The sequence below is a fragment of the Palaemon carinicauda genome, chromosome 39 (assembly GCF_036898095.1).
Source record: "Palaemon carinicauda isolate YSFRI2023 chromosome 39, ASM3689809v2, whole genome shotgun sequence".
Classification (NCBI taxonomy): Eukaryota; Metazoa; Arthropoda; class Malacostraca; order Decapoda; family Palaemonidae; genus Palaemon; species Palaemon carinicauda.
The window spans coordinates 41983849-42003770 of record NC_090763.1 but is presented as its reverse complement, the minus strand read 5'-3'; the positions used below and the strand labels follow the sequence as shown (position 1 = coordinate 42003770).

At 35.1% G+C, this 19922-nt stretch overlaps 1 protein-coding gene across 1 annotated transcript in view; it reads right to left on the bottom strand.

Moving 5' to 3' along the window:
* Window positions 1-14471, bottom strand: part of LOC137631145 (uncharacterized) — a 284642-nt gene extending 270171 nt beyond the window's left edge. Inside the window, exon 1 of the mRNA XM_068362843.1 lies at window positions 14177-14471. The gene's annotated coding sequence lies outside the window, so the exon portion shown is untranslated. The remainder of the gene's footprint in view (window positions 1-14176) is intronic.
* Between the last annotated feature and the right edge of the window lie 5451 nt (window positions 14472-19922).

The window sequence follows — 19922 nt, the reverse complement described above, 5'->3', positions numbered from 1 at the left end:
ACATTATTAACTTGCAATTAAAAGTCCCAAAAGAGTTAAAATTAAGGTCATGAAAACATTTTCAGTGTCAGTTATATCTCGAAGAATGGTTGAAAAGGCCACTGATGAGACGGGTGAGGCAGCGTTAGGTGACAAGATAGGTTACGGGAAAAGTGGAGGAGGTCACTGAAGAAAGCAAAAAAGGTCGATGATGGCATGGGCTACAAGATGGTTCGAAAAAAGGTAAATGATAAGAAAATGAGTGACAGGAAGATTGGCGAGAAGAAGAAAAAACAAAGAGAAACTGGGGTTCTAGGTGGGAGCCGTATGGGAGGAAACTGATCCAGATGGGGGCGGGGGAAAGGAAACATGAGGTTGGGGGGAACCTATTGATCTTTCTCCCGCCCTCCCGCATCCGCAGTGTGCGTGCGTTTGTGTGTGAGTCGGTGCTTGTCCATTTTACTCGACTGGAGGGATCCAAATCCCAGGTATGCCCCTGCAAATGGAGTTAAAGAAGAGAGGGAAAAAAGTTACATCGGTATAAACCTCCTATTTCTTGACTCTTTTCTTCAGGCTACGTAAGTTTTGTCACTCATAGTTTGAAATAATATTGAAGTTTTGTGTGAACCGTGGATTGAATCGAGCGTGAACTAGTTTTTAAGAGAATTTATGGAATAAAAAAATCAAATACTACCGCCAAATACATCTGGAATTTTTACGCATAAACAGTTTTATATTACTGTTGCAAAGGATGGGTATACAAAATCGTGTCTTGACATAACCACAAGAAAAGGGCCAAGAATTTCATAGGCACGCTCGCTCGCGCTAAATGCTCCCTAACCTTATAATCTAGTTCGTCAAGTTACATTGCAGTTCTAATTCTTATCGCATATTGTATTCCCCGTATAATAAATCAGCTGCAAATGCGATAACAAGACCATCTCAGGAGGATATCAAAGAAAGGTATGATTGGGCGGGAAATTGGACCAGCGAGCTGTGGTGGTCATTGACTGAAACTTAGCTTTTGCCAGGTTGGTTCTAGATCACATAATTACAGTAGGCGAAAACAATATAATTCCTTATAGCTAGGAAGATCTAATCCCTATTGTGGATGCGTTCGTATGTATAATTACCGTAATTAATTAATATTTATGTATGTAAAATGATTTGATATAACGAATGGTAAATAGAGCATTCTTAGACTGTGCTACCCCTTGAAAATTAACGACAGTAAATTTAATTTGATTTTACAAGGTTGTGTTTTTAGCTCAGGTGTTTCTGGGACTAACATCAGTATTAAAATCTGGAAAACCGGAAATTTCTTTTATTTGATATAAATCCAACAGTGACAGGACTGAAGACATGTTTATTTCTAATCAGGATGGACAGGGGGAAAACTGCTGACATAAAGAGAGAGAGAGAGAGAGAGAGAGAGAGAGAGAGAGAGAGAGAGAGAAAAGTACGAAAGAGCTGAAAGGTAAACATCTTATCTAACAAATACTTTCAAAGCAACGTTATTCTGGGCTGTGATTAAATACCCTGGTTTCTTACTAAGGCTACCTCCATAATCCATGTTTTGAATACTGAGGGAGGTGGTGGTTGTTGTTTATGAAAAATTGGGACGAATATATATACCTGAAACTTATTCATTTCTCTGTTTTTTTACTTTTCAAAAAATATACTAGGTTTTACCCGTGAAAAATTCTATACATTTCGTCTGAGTCACAAGGCTTTTTAGGGGAAGGAGGCACCAAGGTGTCTATAGTCTTTATCGTTTTTTTTTTTCCCGATGATGATCTGATCTGATCCCTCTCAAATCATTTGAAGATCCCGAAGAAAGAAGAGGTGGCAAGAAAGAAAAGAATTGGGAGGTGAAAGAATTGCAATGAGACATTGTGGACCTGCAACGTATTTTTTATGAATTCAATTTCCTTTAAAATCTATTTCCCATCTAGGTGAAAATGACGTAGAAATTATGATACTAATTTTCCTTTATATATATATATATATATATATATATATATATATATATATATATATATATATATATGTATATATATATATATGTATATGTATATATATATATATATATATATATATATATATATATATATATATATATACATATATATATATATACACACATATATATATATATATATATATATATATATATATATACATATATATATATATATATATATATATATATATATATATATATATATGTATATATATATATGATATATGTATATATATGTATATATATGTATATATATATATGTATATATATATATATATATATATATATATATATTATGGCTGGGAAATTACATAACCTCCCGAGTTCCAAACTCGCCTGTTTGTTTGCAAAAGTCTGTTATACTTGAAAAATACCCGAGCTCTGAGAAATTATGGAACTCCCTGAGTGCAATATATAAAAACACAGAATATCCAAAGGTCTCTTACGTACACTCAAAACAATACTTGGTAATTACTTTACTTGGACTATTCAAAACAACCTCTTATTTTGATTCTTAGTCAGGGATTACGACCAAGTATGTTAAGAAATAATGGTGATCGAAATAATAGACTTTACAAAAATTAATATATTCTATAAAAAGTTTCAACACTTATACAAAAAGAATTAACACCAAAATTAAATCACTCGAGATATTAAATCTGAACAAAAACCTTGGCTAAAACAAGGAAATATTTCACTCTGAAAATTATATGATCACTTATTTCCGTGGAAATTAAATTTTACAAAAATATTTAATCTTGATAATTAATGAAAATAGTTAACAGCTTAACACTCTAATGATTAAACCCTTAAAGAAATTCACATGAAAATTATTGATACACTTACGTTTTTTCGCTCACAAGAGGTTCCGAACAGATAAGCAATTTAAATACACTTCACTGTTTTAACCTAAATTTCACAGTGCCAATTACAAAAATTTATATTTAACAAGTATTTATATTAAGACAACACACTTGAAATATTATTCAAAGATTCATTAACATTTCAACACACTACGCATGTATATGTTGGATAAAAAATTATTCACTTCAGGAGAGAGGATATTGGCTCTTTCACAGGGGGAAGCTGGATCTCTGCTATAGACGATTTCCTAGGAGCAGATATATATATATTGATTTACTTATTCTTGATCCTTCTATATAGATTCTTCTAGTGCCGTGGGGGCCAAGGCTTAGCGGCATAAGGTTGCCAACGAGACAAAAAACAAGGGAACAAACCTTGCTTGTCAGGTAAGTCTCTCTCAGCTAACTCCACCCACCTCTCTCCTCGAAACAATAAAAAAAAAGTAAAACTAATTCTGGAGTTTTTGAGAACATTCCAAAGTCGTGAAAATATAACTGACTCAATACCTCGTGAAAACATAAAAAAAATCACATAAGCCCTCGTTTTCAAACCTCGTACGGTTCGTCCAGCAAACTTGGATGAGATTATATAAGACTTAGTGTGAAAATATGTGAAATAAGAAGTTAATTCTTGAAAATAACGTAAATTTACATATACTGACTTGAATGGAAAATACAATTACATGAACGATGAAAGTCTTAAGTAATCTACATACATTTACTTAAACCTACAAGAGAGGAACTCAACCTATGAGCTGGCTGTACACCCCTTAAATGCACAAATAAAATACATGAATAAAATATTTACTCTACACAAGACTACCTTCGTAAGATACCTCTCAAAATAAAAAAGATTATTTTGGCCCTGAATCCATCAATTCAGCCCCAGATAAATAATCTGCAACAACATTATCTTTACATGATATATTATTTACATTGATATAATACTGTTGCAAACATAATGACCACCTAGTTAACCTTTGATAGGTAGTAGGTTGGCCAGGGCACCAGCCACCTGTTGAGATACTACCACTAAAGAGTTAAGAGGTCTTTTGATTGGCCAGACATTACTATATTGGTCCTTCTCTCTGATTACTGTTCACTTTCTCTTTGCCTACACACACACACACCACGGATGGTCTGGTATACTCTTTACAGATTCTCCTCTGTCCTCATACACCTGACAACATTGAGATTACCAAACAATTCTTCTTCTTTAAAGGGGTTAACTACTGCTCTGTAATTGTTCAGTGGCCACTTTCTTCTTTGGTAAGGTTAGAAGAGACTCTTTAGCTATGGTAAGCAGCTCTTCTAGGAGAAGGGCATCGAAAATCAAACCATTGTTCTCTATTCTTGGGTAGTGCCATAGCCTCTGTACCATGGTCTTCTAGTGTCTTGGGTTAGAGTTCTCTTGCTTGATGGTACACTCAGGCACACTGTTCTATCCTATCTCTCTTCCTTCTGTTTTGTTAAAGTTTTTATAGTTTATATAGGAAATATTTATTTTAATGTTGTTACTTATTTTAAGATATTGTATTTTTCCTTGTTTCCTTTCCTTACTGAGCTATTTTTCCCGTAGGAGCCCCTGGGCTTATATCATTCTGTTTTTCCAACTAAGGTTGTAGTTTAGCAAGTAATAATAATAACAAAAATAATAATAATATTTTTCACCTTATTAACAAAAGTTCAAGGATTGTGATACGAATAGACTGTAATCTCTTCATTCTGTAGTCTGTTCACATAAGCTTTGAATTTTCGTATCACCGTGATTAGCGCTAGAAGTTCCTTTTCAAGTATCGAGTAGGCTCTTCGTAGATGTTTCTTCAGCTTTGACAACATAAAACAAACAGGGTGAGGAATTCCTTCTTTGTCTTCTTGCAATAAGACAACTCCAATCCCATTATCGTACCCATCCACTTGGATAAGGAATTTCTTGTTGAAATCAGGGGCTCATAGCAGCAGTTTCGAAGTTAATATGGCCTTTATTCTGTCAAAGGAATCCTGGTACTCGCTGGTCCATACAAATTTTTTCTTGGGGCTTGTTCAATCCGTCAAGGGAGCGACTACAGCCGAAAAGTTCGGGCAAAAACGTTGGTAGAATCCTGCCATCCCTGTTTACTTATTCCCTCTTCCTACTTAAGAGTCCCAAGTACCAAACTGTTGCCTTTCTAAAGTCACTTTTCTCCAGGTTAATCCTCAGGTGTGCTTCTCACACCTTTTACAAATATCTTCTTCAAGACTTGGAGATGTTCTTCCTAGGTCGATGAATATACCCCGATATCATCGAGATATACGCCTACTGCTTCAATCAATCCTAGAAGGTTATCCATCACTCATTGAAAGGTAGCGAGGGCATTCATTAGACCAAATGGCATGACTGTGTATTGATATAACCCAAGCGGGGTTAAAAAAGCTGATACAAATTTTGCGTTGTTGTCCAAAGGAATTTAATAATAGCCTTTTTGCAAGTCCATCTTGGAGACGAACCTCGCTTGTCCGATATTATCGAGTAGCTGGTAGATATGTGGCAATGGATAATTATGAGCCACACTGATCAAATTCCACTTTCAGTAGTCCATACACATCTTAAAAAATCCATCTGGTTTCTTCACGAGCAAGCATGGAGAACTGTAAGGGTTAGAACTATGTTCGGCTAATCCGTTTTGTAACAAATAGTCCACTTCTTTTCTCATGACTTCTCAGTGATACGGCGACAGTCAATAAGCACGTTGTTTGAATGGTCTCCATTGTTTTAAGGTGTATGTCATGCTTCGTTAAGTTGGTTCGTTTTGGTACGTTAGAGACAATTTCAGGGAAACTTCTAATTAATTGCCTTAATTACTCTTGCTGCTCCTTGTTCAAATGAGTTAATTTCTCTTCCGAGTTCCGAATGATGGACGAATTGCTCACTTTGCTTACCACCCCCACCTCATATCCGCCACACACATCTGTGAAGCTTCGGTCTCGTTTTCCTTTAAGTATGGTCTCAGTAGGTTAACATGTACTTTCCTTTGACTTCTCCTTCTTCCAGGGGTTTCGATAACGTAGGTCAGGTCACTGATCTTCTATAAAATCCTGAAGGGGACATGGAACTTATTGGCGAGTGGCAATCTCCTTATCGGTAAGAAAACCAATACCTGTTGTCCTACCGCAATCTGTCTGTCCTTACTTTTCGTATCAAACCTTTCCTTTATTTTACCTTCACTCATTTTAAGGTTTTCTAGGGAAAATTTCTTTATCTCGCCGATCCTTTTCCTCAAATTCTCTACATATTTTCCATCCTTTTCCTCTCGATCTTTCCCTTTTTCTGCCAACATTTTAATCAGTCCTCGTACTTCTCGTTCAAACACAATTTCATTCGGGTTACATCTCAGGATTTCTTGATAAGCATTATGTATCTCAAATAACATTAACTGTAGTCTGATATTCCATTCATTCCCGGTTTCATTGCAGTACTTTGTTAATATACCCTACAGGGTTTGATGAAACCTCTCTAATGCACCTTGCGTCTCTGGTTGATAAGCAGTGGATAGTTGTTTCATATCCAACAGTTTCATCATGTCCTGAAACAGTTTTGGCGTGAAATTTGTTCCTCGGTCACTCTGAACGATTTGAGGAATACCAAACTTGGTAAAAAAGTCTAGTAACTTTTCAGTGATTACTTTGGCACTGATGTTCCTGATGGGTATGGCTTCTAGGTATCTCGTCATTGGGTATATCAAGGGTAACATATATTCGTGACCTTTCTTTATCCTTCATAATGGTGCCACAATGTAGATCATTACCTTACAGAAGGGTTCTCCTCACGTTGAATTGGGCGTAGGGGAGCTTTCTTAATGTACTTGTTAGGCACGGCAAAACTGGTTCACGTCCTTGACTCCTTATGCATGCAAGGTTAGAAAAAGTGCTACTGCGATCACCTATCTTCTCAAAGGTACGGGAATCAATATCTAACGGTATATCCTCCATTCAGCATTCCGAAGGGATATCGGCAGATCTATGCTTCCTCATAAGCAACCTATCTTTAGGATAATAACAGGTTGGAGACTGCTGTACCTCTATCTCATCCACCACATGGTACAATCACTCTGTTAACGTCACATTCTTCCGTTGCAATCCTATCAGCCTTTTCCTACTCACTTGTCCTACTTTTAACGTTGAGTTTTCTATTTCCTCCAGGTCCATTGCTTCTTTGTCTTCTTGTCCACTCACCTGTCGCTACTCTTCTCTCGGGCTCTCTCGGAAGTTCTTCACTTGCGTATCATAATGGGAATCCTCTTCTTCTGTAAATAAATCCTTCAAATTCATCGCTCCTTTGGTTTCTTTTTCTTCTTTTGCAGCCACTTTCTTCGTCATACTCCTAGTCATAACATAGCTAGGAAAAAGATACAGATAGTCCTTGTCGAGTTCAGTCGTAGGACTATACTTCAATGGTTTCTACGTTACAATGGGACAAGGCGCAAACAGCGCTCCAACAACTTCATTACCCAGCAGGACTTCTACTCCTTCGACAGCCAATGAATCGTTTACCGCAAAGATCAAAATGACCTGTCACCAACTTGCATGAGTTTCAAACGGCAAATAGGAGTAACCTTCTCACCTCCTATTCCCTTCAAAATGACTGAGTCTCCTGTGAGAGACTGTTCCACCAACGGGTGTCACCACACCGTGGTTACAGTTTGTGTCGCACAATATCTTGACCGGGGTTCGCTCGCTCCCATCTATTGCTGCTAAAATACCTTCATAAATATACGGTTCAAAGGCATCCACACTGTTTGGGTTTGTCCTGTTTGTCATGTAAACATTAGCATGCTTATTTTCCTCGTCGTTCTTTCCCAATTGTTTCCTCGTCTTCGCATTCTGTGAAGTGGAATTATCTTAACTACTTGGGCAACTGCTTTCGGTTGGTTCAACCAACATTCCTTGCTGATATGGCCTCTCTTGCCAAACTTAAAACAGACAATATTAACCATCTGCACATCTTTTACGATACCTGAAGGAGAATGATTCGAGGATTGTTGCTGTGTGCATTCTGCTTTGGAACAATACCAGTGGTACTTCCGCTGTAACTATTGAACTTCTTCACATAGGTATTACTGAACTGACTTCCACGGTTTGGAGAATACTTGACACTTGGTAGGAAAGATGGTTGAAACTTCATACCCGAGGAGGGTTTATGACTGATAATATTATACTCTTCACTCAGCAAAGCATCTTTATCAAGTTTCTTCACCTCTCTCTCTCTCAAATACGTTCGTATATATTCATGAATTCCTAGTAGATATATTTCCAGCACTATTGGTTCTTCTAAATCAGCAATCTCTCTCATGTTATCAGCCTCTGTCCATCTCTTAAAACATCGTCGTACCTTATAAGCGTAATTCAGGAAAGTCATTTTCTCGTCCTTCTGCAAACTTCAGAATCTTTCATTATAATATTCAGGGGTCATCTGATCCACTTCGAACATGCTCCTCTACACTTCTTGATACTCCTTCCTCTGGTCCTAAGATAAGGAAAGATATACACTGCACCCTTTTCCAATCAAGATACTGCAATAACACAGACCATTTATCATCTGGCCATTCCAAAATGATAGAAGAACTCGTTGGAAGCTTTTGTGAATTTTGGAATTAACCTCCGGGCATTCATCACATTAAACACGGGATCGTGCAAACCAGAGGTCATCTCTGTCTGTGCTGCCAACCTTGCACAAGCCTTCAACAACTCCAACTCTTTCGCATATCGTGCAATCTCTCTTGCCTCTTCCTTCTCCTTTCTTTCTCGTTCTTCTCGTCTTGCTTCCATTTCCCTCGTATGGCTTGCAATCTCTCTGGCTTCTTTTGCCTCTCTTTCTTCTCGTTCTGTCTCTTTCTTCCCATCTTCTCTTTCCTTCTTCTCGTTCTGCCTCTTTTTCTTCTCGTCTTCTCTCTCTTTCTTCTTGTTCTGTCATCATCTTCAACTTAATCAAATTCTCTTCAGATGCAATTCGTCGAATCTCAGCCTCTACATTAATTTCTGCTTTCATGCCTTCAGTTTGTGGGTCAGTTGGTCCTTGCTTTGCTACAAATTCTACTTCAGCTTCCTCCAACAGTTCACCGGCTTCTACAATATCCTCTTCCGACATTTTCCCATGTTTATCAATGCTTTTAAGGCTACACATTTGATTTGGGCTTTAATCATTCCACTCGTTGCATGGCCAACACTTGTCATTAAAATGGAGAGCCACTGAGCTTTAGTTACATTAGCTTCCAACAATTCCTGAACAATTGGGTTTTCCAAAAACTTTTGAATATTAAACTGTGCTATTCAGTACTTTATAATACTTATACCTCTCCAAAACATATACCCTAATAACACACAGAATCCTATCAACACTATACTGTTCAAACCTTTAATGAAAACACAGCCCTGTTATCACTAATATATAAAACAGACTTGCTCGATCCCAAGGGTCTGGGCCCCAAAAATATATTTCATATTACGGCTGGCAAATTACATAAACTCCCGAACTCAAAACTCACCTGTTTATTTTCATATAAGTCTGTTATACTTGAAAAATACCCGAGCTCTGAGAAATTATGCAACACCCTGATGGCAACATATAAAAACACTGAATATCCAAAGGTCTCTTAAGTATGCACTAAACAAAACTGGGTAATTACTTTACTTGAACAATTTAAAACAGCCTCTTACTTCGATTCTTATTCAAGGATTACGAGCAAGTACGTTAAGAAATAATGGTGATCGAAATAATACATTCTTTACAAAAATTAATATATTATATAAAACGTTACAACTTATGCAAAAAGAATTAGCACCAAAATTAAATCTGAACAAAAACCTTAGAATAAAACAGAAATATTACACCCTGAAAATTATATAATCACTTGTTTCACTCGAGATTAAATTTTACACAAGTATTAAATCTTGATAATTAATTAAAGTAGTTAACACTTTAACACTTTAATGATCAAATCCTTAAAGAAATTTACATAAAAATTACTGATACACTTACGTGTTTTACCTCACACAGGGTTCCGAACATATAAGCATTATAGATACATTTCACTGTTTTAACCTAAATTTTACCAGTATTTACTGTATATTAACACAGCACATTTGAAATATTATTCAAAGCTTCATTGACGTCTGAACACACTACACACAATATATGTTGGATAAAAAACTAATTCACTTTGAAGAATGCACACATTCAAGGCACTTGTGCAGAGAGAATGTTAGCTCTTTCACAAGGGCAAGCTGGATCTCGGCTGCTTACGATTTCCTAGGGGCAGATATATATAATGATTTACTTATTCTAGATCCTTCTAAATAGATTTTTCTAGTGGCGTGGGGCCAAGGATTAGCGGCGAAGGCCGCCAACGAGATAAAAATAGGGGAACAAACCTTGCTTGCAAGATATCCTTCTCTCAGCTAACTTCATCCACCTCCCTCCTCGAAACAATAAAAAAAAGATAAAACTAATTCTGGAGTTTTCAAGAACATTCCAACCAAGGGAAAATATAACATTACACCATACCTCGTGAAAACATAAAAAAATTACACAAGCCCTCGTTTTCAAACCTTGTATGGTTCGTATAGCATACTTAGATGAGTTACATAAGACTTCGCAAAAAAATACGTGAAATAAAAAGTGAATTCTTAAAAATAACGCAAATTTACATATGCTGACGTGAATGAATTATACAATTATATGAACGATGAAATTTTTTTGTAATTTACATAAAATTACTTAAACCTACAAGAAAGGAATTCACCTTACGAGCTGGCGATACACCTCTTATATATACAAATAAAATGCATGAATAAAATATTTACTCTATACTAAACCAGCTTCATAAGAATACACACACACACACACACACACACACACATATATATATATATCTCCCTGAGGTTTACGAGTGTCCACCATTCCCAGGCAATTGGGTAATATAATTTATTCATCTTCCTTTTTATTTTTGTATAAAATCATGGTATTTGCTGGCTATCTGCCAGCTCTCTTTTCTGGCAAAAAAATGTGGTCATAAGCATTTCTTGACTACCTGGGTTTGGCAAAAACTATCTATGGAATATTTGTTTCTGCTCCAGGCTGTAAACTTTTAATGCCAAGAAGATTCACTACCTTACATGCACACGCAAACACACACTGAAATTGTGATTCTAAATTCGTTCTAAGGCTTTAGATAAAAAGGCAAAACAACTTTTCCCACTCAAACTACATTCAAGATATAAAATACGCTATTGCATATCTTCCAACATTCTTACTAAACACGTAATTTCAAGTCCCAGATAGTGGGTCAAGGGGATAGTCCACAAGCAGGCATTACTTACGAAACCTACGTGAAACATCATAAAAAGAGAATCTGCTGGGAAGAGCTTATTGGATATAATCCCAAATCACGGATATAGTGCGGAATTAATTTATTGAGCAGAATAGTAATGGATAATTTCCAGTGTTATATGTATGTAATGTTTCTTGTACATATATAAGCGAGCAGTGTGTCATATTTGTGTGCGTTCAATTAAGTAAAGGCTGCTTTGCACTCGGTGTTGTCGGTGGGATACAAATAACCTCTATTATGCAATTATAGAGCATATCAGTAATATATGTAACATAATGAGAAATCCTCACGCCCCTCCCAACATGAAATTAATAAAAGTGGCAATAAAATGTTGCAGCCTGTGACCACAAACATACAGTAGTAAGCACATCTTTTCCGTTCCTCTCTGCGCCGCTAGACTAAAGCAGCATTGAATACAGACATTATTCACCAATAGCCTCGATGTAATCTAAGCTTAAGAAATAAAGTGCATATTATCGTTCGCGCATTTCAGAGATCTTACTATGACTGGAGGAAGATTTAGAAAGTAAATTACTTGAAGAGAATGGAAAAATGGTTACTGCCTGTTGAGGCTAAAGAAATCAGTGTAAATTTTCTAGTACTAAAAACTGATATTGGTTTTCCTATGACTTCGGCTCACTAAATCACTGCCATCCATCCGCAATGCCCGAGACAATAGCTTCTTTACGCATCAGAACCTCTTTTTACAGTTTCATCCGTTAAGGGTAAATTAGATTATTAAGACGTCTGTGCGATGATAGACCGAAGGCCTATAATCAATCTATTCCGGCTATTATGTCTGAAAACATAATTTCCAAAGCACAGTTGGGTGTTCGTTAATTTGTCATGATTTGTACTAACATTGTTTGTCGGGAATTATTTATAGGTATCCCTTTGCCTAGATGTTTAACTTCACATAAAAGCAGAATTAGCCTTCATGGTCTCTCTCTCGCTATATATATATATATATATATATATATATATATATATATATATATATATATATATATATATGTGTGTGTGTGTGTGTGTGTGTGTGTGTGTGAGTGTGTGTGTATGGTAGTCCATATAAGGAAAATTAAAAGATAATGTGTATATGCAGACATGCTCTTCAGTTTAGTCCGCCACTGGACCTCTTCTTAGTGTTTTTTTTTTTATGAAAAGAATAAATACACAAGTTTTTAAATATAATAGAGGCTTCAAATCATAAAAAAAATAAAAATAAAAAGATACTATTACTACCATTACTGCTATTATTTCCAGGCATATATAAACTGGATCCTTTTATTTTACTCAGTATAAAGTGTTAGCACAAACTTGAAAATATTATTCAATAGTGTTTGGCTTCTTTTGATTACTTAAGTGGTTGTCAGAGTTTCTATTACTTTTTTCCTGTTAATTTGTAATTTCAACTTTTATTGGTTTTATCCTCATGTTAAGCGACTCATGCCTGTTAGGCAGTGATGGTATCTTTTTATTTTTTATTCTATTCTTTAATTTGAAGCCTTTCTTGTATGTACAAACTTGTGGATTTATTCTTTTCATTATAAATGCTCTAAAAAGAGGTCCAGTGGTGGACGAAACTGTTAGAGTATTTCTACATATACACATTATCCTTTAATTTTCCTTATGTGGACTACCATATACTAAGTATCTCCGTGCTAAGGAAGATTACATCTGTAATATATATGTTAGTACAAAACAAGTAAAGTAGAGAATGACAGTTGCTCTGTGAAGAGGTTCATGCATATTAATGTTTTTCTTTAGTTACGGCCTTTTTTATTCTAGTATCAAATTTCATAAAGATGGCACCAGCACTACTTTCGGAACTTAGGAAAGTGGTAGAGGTTTCTCGCATTTACCGATTGTTAGTTTATCATTCCCTTTAAACATCTATTTTAACTAGATGACTGACATTTGACAATTTTTATTGACTAGTTTTATCATAATTCATTCATAATTTAAATTATATAAATCATATGCTTTATTGACAAATCGTAGTTTAATTATTAAATTTTTAACTCTCTTAACCTATATGGTGAAATGGCTGAAGACAGCGAAGCATGTCCTAGATGCAGGTCATGGTTATGAGATTTTGATTAGGCAGTTTACGTATGGCTAGTGAGAACCAAAGCTTAACAGGTTTTTATGTATCATCAAATCTAAAAACCCAAGTACATTTCTAATAATCTTATCAACACTGAAACCGCCAAAAAGAAACCAATGCTCATCTTTGTTCCCTTGTTCTGTATATATATATATATATATATATATATATATATATATATATATATATATATATATATATATATATATATATCCTTGTAACTAATTAGAGTTAGAAAACTTTTATATAGCTTATGAGTGAATTTTAATTTTTCATTAGAGAGAATTGACGCAAAAAAAAAAAATAAAATAAAAAAAACTGTACTTCATACCCTGTTAATTCGAGAGCTATGTCGGACTTTTCACTTATCACTATAAAGCAGCGTCAGGTTTGCGTTAATTTTTATGTACAAATTAATCTGTGCTTTAGACATATTTAGTAGTATTTACAGAGGTTTTGTTACACTCACGCACATCAGCAGGATTGTTCTCAAGGTTAAATATCTATATGTATTATTGACCATCAAAGCAACATGTGGAATGTTGATTCAAGTCTACTTAATGTTAAAGAAAAAATAATCCTTTCATGACTCTTAATTGATAAAGATTTAATCCCTGCTAGGTAGTATTTATCTCCCAAGTAGCACCTTGAAAACTTAAAACTAAATGTAGGTCAAAAATGCCCCACGCGTTACTACTATTTACTGTGCGTCAGATTTTCCGTGAGAAATTGAAATACTAAACAGCAAAGTATAAGAGACTGGAATCAGTTATTTATCAAAAGAGAACTCAGAGACGAAGATTCCGTCTTGTGTACGCAGCTTTCATCCATAACTAACCTTGAAGTTGCTGTTTTGTAGCTGTTCAATCAAGGGAGAGAGCAATGAAATTTTCCCGCTCTCAGGCGTTTTCGTTCAAGTAGAGAATGCAACTCTTACTACACCATCTATGGTTGCAAGATCACGCACACCCTTAAATCAATCGCAGGATACTCGAAACCTCACGATGGGGGATCTTGGCTTCGTTTTCAGGGTTATAGGCGAAAAGAAGAGGGTTGCACAATTTGAAACTGAAAGGGAGCGCGTGTGGGCGCGGACTAAGAGGAAGAGCGGAGAGCTCCTTCCTCTTTAAAGACTACCGTGACACTGACGTTCGATTTAGCAGCAGATACTACCAGTATCAGCGGTGGGCAGACATGTCAGGCTGTTAGTTGTAGAGGGTTTTGCTGCACGTTATCGTGCAAAGCTTTCAAATTGGCTTACTGTTTTCTTTTACTTGTGTTTTCCGTTAATATTGTATCTGGCAGCTCTCCTGGGTCATTCTTGAGCCAAGAATATTAGACATTAGAGGTGGATGGTTGTTCTCATTAACTGTGCATTTGTCTATTAGTTAACAATCATGATTCCAAGATGGAGTATTATAATTTCTTGATAGTAGAAATCTGTGAATTTTTTAATTCATATTATAAGGTTTTGCTTAGCGTTCTTGAACTGTTGATATAAAGACAGTAAATTCTGTCGAAACGCTTTCTTTTTATTTAACGTCGGAACATTTTAGTGAATAAATGGTATTTAACTGTGATGGACTTTGTGGATGATTTGTTTCCTTGAAGGGCAGTGATCAAAGGCCTTTAGACAGTAAAATATTGTTTGTTTCAATGAAATATATGTAGCTTCATCCTGAGGCGATGCAATCTATGTTAATTTCTTGAAAGACCTCCATGATATCACGAGCTATCGAATACGGCTGAGGATTATCGTACACCCGAGAAGCATCGCACCCTGACACCCGCTTTGCTTAACCGGCTCTTCTCATGCTCTCTTTCATTGAAATAAAATCACGATTTATAGAAAATCTTCAGATAAGATTAACCCATTTTTCTTCATCAGATTCTTTTCCCATTTTCGTTTGAAAGATAATAGAAAAGTTTTCAAGCTTCTTTCGAGGAGAAATTTCTGTTTGTTTTTTTATTCTACCATAATCTGTCTATGGAAATAATATTTTTTCAAGTCACACGCAAGATATTTGGAAATGCAGAAGTATTAGTGATATGAAGGGGCAATGTAATCAATATAACTATAACAAAGAAGAATTGCTTATGAAAGATTATCCTGTTCAAAACAACTCCCTATCCATTACTTCTTTGACTTAATGACTCATGAATCTAGGGCCACTTATTATCTAACCTACTTTATTGTGTCATTTGCAGCAACTTATTATAGTCTGGCAGCAATTTGAGACGTAATAGGTGGTTTGTATACCCACTTTAGAATAATTGGAGTGTACAACTCTCACCCAGCTTTACCATTAAAATCAGTAACCTACCTGGTTTATGCAATAAAACTCTATAGTTATTACAGACCTGCGTCCATTTCATCATTTTCTTCTAGTATCCTTTTGTAATGAGAATTTTTCATTTCCATACAGCGTTAGAATTTTTTTTAGGGTGTTTCAATGAAGCCCAGCTATTCAACAAATATGGTTGCTTTTATCCAGACCTGGGACGAACACAGTCCAGGATAAAACTCTAAAAGAGATATTACCTTTCCATAATTAACGATGCTATAAGAAGAAAGCTTTACGAGCATTGCAGAGGATACTTAAATGGGATAACACAAGTCCGCAGATTTATGAGATCTCTCTCACCGCAGAGAAGCTTGATGATAAGCTTAATGTTCAAGGTCACATCGTTAATCATGATCGAATCCTAAACCCCCAAAAAAGTCAGTTTCTCTCTCTCTCTCTCTCTCTCTCTCTCTCTCTCTCTCTCTCTCTCTCTCTCTCTCTCTCTCTCTCTCTCCTAATAAGTGGAATCAGAAGCATAATGATGATGTGAAATCTTTGCGTGTCCTATTTGTAGTGAAAGAATAAGTACATTAGTTGGGATAAAAAGAAATTTGAACGTTTTTAAATAGAAAAAAATAAGATGATCTAATAATGGATGTGTACAAAAGCACAAAAGGCGTCCCGACAGGAAAAGAATGTATCTTAATCTGGAAAATTTGATTAAATGGGCACTAAGCCAAACCCTGTCAGGATCCAGAGGAAGGAATTATAAACACACGTTGTTTCTTTAGGTTGCCAAGGATTTACAGAAAGGAAAATTAATGAAATAATGTATGTAATATGGGGAACTGCTGGTGTCTGATAGAGTAATATAAGATCATGATTTTTCAGTTGCAATACTTGAAAGAATTGTTTATGTTAAACAAAAATGATTGTTAGAAGATAAATGAATATTTTTTTTTAAAGTGTCTATAAATATAAGTTAAAAGTGCAAGTTATACAAATAAGATCATCCAGAAGAGTATAAAAGAAATGACAGCAAACAGCCAGGTTCTTCATCAAACTACCTAAAAACAGAATATAAATTCAATCGATCCTCTCAAATTTTGTAGACGTCATTGATATGTTCATCATACTGATTATGAAATCAATGGAAGGGCATAAAGTAAGAGCCTTATCTAGAGGTCTTAGAGATATAACGCATCAGATAAAAATCTTAGCTAGACGTGTTAGAGATTATTATACGTTAACGAATGTAAAAATAGTATTAAACTGATTTTCTATCTGAAAAAAAAAAAACATTCTATTGATGACCTTTCTTCAAGGGCAAAATGAATTTTATTAGATCTTCTTGAGAAATAATTTCGAGCAATATCAGAGCAGTATAAGGCGAATACTTACTGAGCATGGCGCAGATGAAAAACCAAGGTTTATGTGGTTTCTTCTTAAAGAAAACAGTTATACTATATTTTTAAACCAGAACAATTAGAGTTTTTACAGATGCTGATTATAGAGGAGGGAGATAGAGCTTATCATTTTGCTCCCTTTACCACTAGAGATCTAATAACATTGATTGCTATGCTATTCTTGGTCGAACTGCGAAACCCAGAAGCCAAATGGGAGATGGGCTGAGCAGGTGTCAGATTCGAGTAGTTTTAAAAGTCTTTCAATAAAGTAAAAAAAAAAGTTTATGACTGTCAGCATCTTTTCAATGTAATTTTCAAGAGCTCATCCTAAGATGAGAACTTTCCTTCACTTTTACATTATAGCATTTGAAGAATCTTCTCCTATAGTTGTGTGAAATTAATGGCACCTTTGCATAAGAACACCAATATAGTACTTTATTGATAGCGCAAATATCAAATGAACGTTAGAAGTAATGTCATGCGTTATTGCATAAAATTCTCATGCATATTAATTATTCATGCTTAACAGCCAAAGGGATAGACACAACTGAATACGCGGCAGAAAATCATTATAATTTTTAACTTGCTAATTTTTTGGTTGTTTTCTTTATTCCATTGCTTATTGTATAACTTAACTATTTTTCTTGAGGAGAAAAATAATGAAGTCCCTTACTTTACTTTATTTACCTTGAGGGCTGACTTTATGGTCATATCACACATGAAAACCGAATAAACTGCGGGACCTACAAGATCTGTTTGTCGCACACATTTTTTGGTATTTAAAGTATTACACAGCGTATTCCGCGTTAATTGTTAAATCTAAATTATTAAAGCACTTAGAAAACAAAGTCTTCAGCTTGTTTTTCAAAACCTTAATATCTGCAGTCTTTCGTATGTTTAGTGGGACCTTGTTATGATAGAGATACAGAATATTTGAAAGCTCTAAAACCTACAGCAGACTCGATTCATTGGCTGTAAGATTTGTAGCAATTCTTATATATTTTGGACGCTCGGTTCTGATAACTTGATGAGTCATTGCACATATCTTAAACTCGAGGTGGGAAAACTTTTATCAGTCTTGCTTCTTTGTTTATTGTGTTTTGTAATGTCTTATGTTGCACGTTGGGTAGAGTGTGGTAAATGGAGACATAGTAGCCAATCCTGGTAATAGCACAATTAAAAACAAGTTTTTTTTTTACAAAATATTCATCCAGATACTTCTTTAGAAAAGAAGCGATTCTTACTACATTATTTATTTGAGCAATGAGAGACAGATTACAGTCAACGGATACCCCTAGGTCACGAACACTACTAGATATCAGGACTAGGTTGTTATTAATATTTATTTAGATTTATTTAGTTCCTTCAGCTGTTTTTTCTTTCAATTATCACGAATTCTCTTTTTTATTCGCATTTAGTTTTAGCTGTTTAATTGTCACCCATTCCCTAACACAAGTAAAAACTTGATTTAAAGATTCAGAGTATCATCAATGTCATTTATGGAGAAATAAAATTCTTTATCATCCGTAAATAGTTTAAACATCACTTCATGTCTCTGTGGTAGTTTGATATATCTATAATATAGATACAAAATAAGATTGGGCCTAATACACCACCCCGGGGTTACCACTTCTGTTTAATAGTTTATAGGATGATAAAGAATTTTCCATTCGTACTCAGTAGTATCTGTCAACCCAGTAATCTTTTAGATATCCAAAAGCTTCATCTTTAATACCAATGTACAGTAAATAATTAAGCATCAGTTTGTGTACAACTGTATCAAAAGCAGAACTATGATCGGCTAATAATTAGATGCCACATTTGTCCTCACAATTGTCTGTATGCTGAGTGGTTGTCTGGTAATGCTTCGACCTTTTTCTCAATGACTATCTAGTTGTTCAAGAATTACACATTCTATCACTTTTAATATATAGCGTATATTCGAAATAGGTCTGTATGAACGTAAGTCCTGGTGATCAAGAGGACTTTTCAGAACCGGTATAACTACAGTATAGCCACTTTCTCAAATATGGGAGCTTACACCCAATATTAGTATTTACTATTCTTGAAATTATCTCTGCATGACTACAAAAGTTTTCTATTACAACGACCTCCGATGAAGTTATTGGCATTGGATCAATCGCACAATTTGTTTTCTTAACCTCCATGATAATGCTAATGACTTCTTTTGTTATATTAACAAATCTCGTTAATCTTAAATGTGAATCTGGTACGGCATTAATTTGATATAGAATATCTGTCAGTCTTCTTTTTCAATTCTTTTAGAAAATTCTAGATTTTTATTAGTTAGCTCTTGGTCGCTATATCAATCCTGGGGCATTTTTTTCTCATTCATATTTCCCATTACATCATTTAGGAGCCGATATAACTTATTCTTGTTTGTTGCTACTTCCGAATTTATTTTCTTTTAGTATTCAGTTCTTTCCTCCTTAATTGGTAATTATATTGGTACTTAACGGTTTTGCATTCCACCCAGGCGCTTTTTAACAGACTTCACTTTCCTTTACGATTTTTTCCTCTTTTTTTTTTATCTTCAAAGTCTCGCCATCGAACCAACAAGACCTGCCCTTGACAGTGTCTTTTCCATCAAGGGCCACATGCTATTGTGTTCATTTTTATTCACCCTGTTGTATAGAGATTAATAAATGTTGGTTATCATGATTGCAGAAAATTTTCATGACAATTTGATCTATTGCCAAAGCTTATTTTTTTTTTAGCTCTGTGTGTTTTTGTAAAGGGAATCTAAAATTATAAGCTTGTGCGCTGGAAAAATTGTGCACTTCTCTTCCCCCATTAATATACGATACAATATTATTCATTCCATCACTTGAAACTAAGTCCAAACTAAGTCAAACGTATGCCCAGTTAAAGT